The following is a 5,978-nucleotide window of genomic DNA, read 5'->3' as shown; positions in this document are numbered from 1 at the left end:
TCAATGAATAGAGCATTGGCCTGAGGACTGAAATTTTCCAGGTTTGATTCTGGTCAAGGGCATGTAACTTGGTTGCGGGCACATTCCTAGTAGGGGAGTGCAAGAGCCAGCTGATCCATGATTCTCTCTCATCGATGTTTCTAACTCTCTATCCCTCTCTCTTCCTCTCTGTAAAAAATCAATAAAATATTTAAAAAATAATAATAAATAAAAAATAAATAAAAAACAACCCTGCATCTCACCCTCCTTCCCCCTCCTCCCTACCACCACCACCATCACCACTGGTACCTTCATCTTACCTTTCATCTCTGACTCTGATGGTGCTAAGAACCTCATTTGAGTGGAATCACACAGTAGTTGTCTTCTTTTGACTTGCTATTGCACTAAACATGTCAAGGTCCATCTACGTTATTTCACTTACCAGAAGGCTCTCCAGGTCCATCCACGCTGTCACAAATAGTAAGATTCCCTTCCTTTTCACAACCAAGCAGTATTCCATGATCTCAGTGTACCAAAGCATTTTTATTTACTCACCCGCTGATGGGCACGTGGGCTGCTTCCAGATCTTGGTATTGCAAATAACACTGTAATGATCACAGCAGTGCATATATTCATTCCAATCAATGCCTCTGATTTTTTTGGCATATATTTCCAGAAGTGCAATCTCTGGGTTACATGGAAGTGTCATTTCTAATTTTTGAGGTAACTCCTTATTGATTTCCACAGTGGCTTCACAAAATGCATTCCCCACTTTGGTGCACCTGTCTGCACACGATGTTGACCCCCATACAACTGCTCTGCTTTTCTTAATAGGCTGATGGGGTAGCCAGGAGTACCAAGGCTTACCCAGAGTCTCTCAATGGACCTCACACCACAGGCTCTTCTCATCACTGTGTGTCCAGATGACTGCTGGGAGCGGGGCTTCAGGTGGCCTGAGCACCTGCGTCCATGGTTCTGTTTGAAGACCTGGCTTTCTTTCCTTTCTCTTTTTCGGGATAGTTTTATCACAGTGAAATTCACCATTTCCATTGTTTTTCAGTGCACAGTGCAGTTGTGTGACCCACACCACCATCATCTCCATCACTTTTCCCATCTTCTCCAACCAGAACTCTGTCCCCAGTAAACAACTCTGCATTCCAACCCCATTTCCCCCACCCCCACCCCCACTGGTACCTTCATCTTCCCTTCCATCTCTGACTCCGATGGGGCTAGGGACCTCATGTGAGTGGAATCTCACAGTAGTTGTCTTCTTTTCAGTGGCTTTTGCACTGAATGTCTTATTAAGGTCCATCCACGTTATAGCTTCTATCACAATATACTTCCTGTGATTTAAATTGAATCTATTGGTTAATAACATCATGTGGGTTATGCTACTTGTAAAGATAACTGGGTCCTGCTCTGATGTCAACTGAATCTGGCCACTGGGACCTTCTGGGAGGGACTCTGGTGCCAGCCAATTTCAGATGCTTCCTGTGACTGGCCCTGGGCAACCTCTTTGGAGCTACAAAGCAATTCACAGTGTGTGGCTACCTCTGCCAGGCCTGAAGGAGCACAAGAAGGTCCAAACCAAGGCTGGCTTTTCTTAGCACTGGGCCTAGGGGCCGTTCAACAAAGCTCCCAAGGCACCCCAAGATCTGCCTCCACCTGCTGGCTGCCTGTTAGGCTCAGTCACTGAAAGAGCCTCTGCAGGTATTCAGATTGCATGAGGCAGGTTCTCAGTAAGTACTCAAGTAATTCAACTGTAAGAGTGGAACTTAAAAGTCACTACAGGTTGCTTCCCAGTAGTTAAGATGTCTGGGATCCATAATCTGAGATCAGCCATGTGAGCTTAAGGGCTTTGCAGAGTGTAGGTGAGTTCTCCGAGGCCAGGAAGCTGCTTGTCATGGGGGGTGATTCTTGGGTCCCCTGGAATGTAGTTGGGGAGGGAGAGCATGGCAGGGTCAAGCAGCTGTGATCCTATTACTGTGTCATAAAAAGTATAGTCTCTTCATGCGTGCCTGATATTAGCAGATGCTTTCCTCCATTTCCTTCCTAAGGAAACTGCAGTTCTGTTCAGACAGCCACCCAGATGCATGTTCCCTAGCTTCCTGGCCAACACTGCACCAGCCCTCTGTCCTCAAAATTGGGTGGGCCAGGCTGGCAGGTGTGCAGGCAAGAGCAGGCAAAAGTCACTTGTCCCTTGGGAGGGCTGAAAATGCTATTAGAACCATTAAGGCTTAAAAATAAGTTTTCTCTGTGTCTGCTCCCACACCAGAACTAAGCAGCCAAAGTGATGCTTAGCTTGCTCTCAGGAAGCACAGTTCTGCCTTGCCCCAGTGCCAGCTGTGGTCAGAACACTGACAGAGGTGACTGGAGGAAGAAGACAAGCATTCCTCTCCCAGCAGTGTAACACCATCACAGACATGATTCTGTCTGCACAGCTGACTACTGCTGGAGCCCTTCAGACTTTTAGACATGATCTGATTTATATGTTTTAAAGATCACTTTCTGATTTTTCATTTTATGTTTATTATTTTTAAATTTCATTTTTAATAATTAATTTTTTCCCCAATTAGAGTTGGCATTCAATATTTCAAGTTTACAGCATCGACATATATAGAACTTGCAAAATGATCCCCCAGAATAGTCTAGTATGGGGTTTCTTTTAAAATTATTAATCCTAATCATGAGAGCTCCACCCTCATGATCCAATCATCCTCAAAGGCCCCCACCTTTTTCTGAAACCGGTTTGGTTCAGTGGATAGAGCATTGGCCTGCGAACTGAAGTGTCCTGGGTTCGATTCCGGTTAAGGACATGTACCTTGGTTGCGGGCACATCCCCAGAAGGGAGTGTGCAGAAGGCAGCTGATGGATGATTCTTTCTCATCCATGTTTCTAACTCTATCTCTCCCCCTTCCTCTCTCTATAAAAAAAATCAATAAAATATTTATTTTTTTTAAAAGGCCCCACCTATTTTTAATTGAATTTATTGGGCTGACATTAGTTAATAAAATTATATAGGTTTCAGGTATACATTTATGTAATGCATTATCTGTATACTAGAGCCCTGGTGCAAGAAATTCATGCATTGGGGGAGTGTCCCTCAGCCCAGGCTGCACACTCTCCAATCTGGGACCCCTCAAGGGATGTCCCACTGGGATCGGGCCTAAATGGGCAGTCGGACATCCCTCTCACAATCCAGGACTGCTGGCTACCAACTGCTCGCCTGCCATCCTTCCCGATTGCCCCTAACCACTTCTGCCTGCCAGCCTGATCACTCCCTAACCACTTCCAGGCCAGCCTGATTGATGTCTAACTGCTCCCCTGCCAGCCTGTTTGTCCCTAACTTCCCTCCTCTGCTGGCCGGGTCACTCCTAACTGCCCTCCCCTGGAGAACTGGTCCCTCTCAACTTCCCTCCCTTGCAGGCCTGGTGCCATCAACTGCCCTCCCCTACTGGCCATCTTGTGGTGGCCATCTTGTGTCCATCTGGGGGCAGGATCTTTGACCACATGGGGGTAGCCATCTTGTGTGTTGGAGTGATGGTCAATCTGCATATTAATCTTTTATTAGATAGGATAGAGGCCTGGTGCATGAGTGGAGTCCAGCTGGTTTGCACTGAGGGGTGTCCCGGATCAGGGTGGGAATTCTCTTAGGGTGTGGGGTGGTCTGGGAGATGGGCCTGTGGTGATTTGCAGGCTGGCCACGCTCCCCAGGGACCCTAGCAGAGGCCCTGGTACCTGGAATTTATTTATCTTCTACAATTGAAACTTTGTAGCCTGGAATGTAGGCCTGAGCCAGCCAGGGCCGCAGAAGCTTGGCTTCCTGCATCACCCTAGCCTCCTGCCCTTTCAGCTCCATGGCTGCTGCCATTTCTGTTGGAATTTATTTACCTTCTATAATTGAAACTGTATACCCTTGAGTGGAGGCCTGGGCCCACTAGGAGTGTGTGGAAAGCTTGGCTTCCTCCATTACCAGGAAACCCAAGCCTCCCTCCTGTTCTCTGTGGCCACATCCATCTTGGTTAGGGTTTATTTGCATACTCTCTCTCATTGGCTGATGAAGGTGGCTGGTGGGTGTTGCAGAGTGATGGTTAATTTGCATATTATTCCTTTATTAGGTAGGATTGTATTGTGTGTTCACTACCCCAAGGCAAGTCTCCTTCCATCACCATCTGTCCCCCCTTTGCTATCTCCTACTTTCCCCCACCCCCATCCCCTGTGGAGATCACTTTATGATTTGACATTTGAAATGACATTTGAGATGTGCCTTGAGAGCCAGGTGGGATTTAGATAGTTGAAGAGGGTGAGAATGTGCTTCAGGTACAGAGAGTGAGCACGTGGCCTGGAGTCAGGAGAGATGAAGACCGGAAAGACCAGAGCACATGCCCCTCAGATGCCTGTCAGTGAGGGGACCTGAGAGGGAAACAGAAGACCCTCCATGGAGGGGGCAAGGCTGAGGAGAAAAGGAACCAGCCATAGAGTGGTCAGAACAAGGGAGATTGTGGGCCCTCCATGGGAAGGCAGGAAGAAGAGGTGACCATGGGAAGGGGCAGGGCTGGGGGAATAGGGAAACCTTCTTGGGGGGAAAGGGGACCCTCCTTGGAGGGGGCAGTGTCCCATCTTATCTCTCCCTCCTCTCCTATCCTCCCTGCTCTGCCCCCTCCATGGAGGGTACACTTTTCCCCTGCCCTGTACCCTCCATGTAAAGTCCCCTGTCCCCCTGCCCTGTACCCTCCATGGAGGTCCCTCCCCCCTGCCCTGTACCCTCCATTGGACAGTCCCCTACCCCCTGACTATACCTTCCACAGAGAGTCCCCTGTCGCCCCTGCCCTGCACCCTCAATGGAGGGTCTTCTGTTGCCCTGCCCTGTCCTTCACTCACCGGCCTCTGAGAGGTGTGTGCTCAGGTCTCCAGTGTTCATCTCTCCTGCCTCCAGGTCATGTTCCCACTCTCTGTACCTGAAGCACATCTCACCCTCTTCAGCTGTCTGGATCCTACTCTCTCAAATATTATTTCAAATGCCAAAAATCACAGTGACCTTTAAAAAATATAAACCTGATCATGTCATTCCCCACACAAGGGCCCTTTACTCACCCGTCCTCTCCTGCACCCAGCCAGCCTGGTTCTCCCTGCCCCGGGGGCACTTGCTGCCCCTTTGGTGGTGGCTTCCCCTTTCTCCATGTGGCCAGCTCTGCCTCAACAGCGGAGTCTGAGTTTAAATATGACAAGATCTTGGGGAGCTCTTCCTGAGCCTGCAGGGGAGTCACCCTGCAGTGGCCCCAGCCCAGCCTGGTGGGGTGTCATGTGGCAACAGGTCACAGAACTAAGACAGGTCACAATGGTAAGTCAGGTTACAGAGGTAACCTGGCAACTGTCCTGGGTTAGGCAGGTGGTGAAGTTAACCAGGTGTTTCTTTGTTTTTAAATATATTTTTTATTGATTTTTTTACAGAGAGGAAGGGAGAGAGATAGAGAGCTAGAAACGTTAATGAGAGAAAAACATCAACCAGCTGCCTCTTGCACACCGCCTACTGAGGATGTGCCCGCAACCAATGTACATGCCCCTGACCAGAATCGAACCCGGGACCCTTCAGTCTGCAGACTGACGCTCTACCACTGAGCCAAACCGGTTTTGGCTGTTTCTTTGTTTTTAAATCAGTGATTGGACATTTATTGAGCACCAAATCCCAGACCCTGTACTGAACGTGCTGAAGTTGTGTCCCCACCCTAAGGTTCTGGCCCTCGGTAACCAGGTGTTCTTAAAAGTGGGAAGTGGGCCAGAGGGTGGGTCAGAGATGCCATGGGAGGGATTCAACATACATTGTTGGATTTGAAGCTAGAGAAAGGGATCACAGACCAAGGTTTTCTGGAGGCCCCTGGCAGCTGGCAGTGGCTTAGGCAGAGACATGGAACAGAATGGTCCCATAGGAGCAGATTCTGCCAGCACCCATGAGCAGGGGACGGGCTGGGTCTCCCAGCCCCTCTCAGCACCTGAAAGGT

At 49.0% G+C, this 5,978-nt stretch overlaps 1 non-coding gene across 1 annotated transcript; it reads right to left on the bottom strand.

Moving 5' to 3' along the window:
• Positions 1-2,234: 2,234 nt before the first annotated feature.
• On the bottom strand, positions 2,235-2,435 carry LOC118725079. The gene has a single exon (XR_004989827.1). It is a non-coding gene; the product is annotated as a small nucleolar RNA SNORA74 (small nucleolar RNA).
• Positions 2,436-5,978: the final 3,543 nt, after the last annotated feature.

The sequence above is a fragment of the Pipistrellus kuhlii genome, unplaced genomic scaffold (genome assembly GCF_014108245.1).
Source record: "Pipistrellus kuhlii isolate mPipKuh1 unplaced genomic scaffold, mPipKuh1.p scaffold_m20_p_2, whole genome shotgun sequence".
NCBI classification, from domain to species: domain Eukaryota; kingdom Metazoa; phylum Chordata; class Mammalia; order Chiroptera; family Vespertilionidae; genus Pipistrellus; species Pipistrellus kuhlii.
This window is presented reverse-complemented; position numbering and strand designations above follow the sequence as displayed.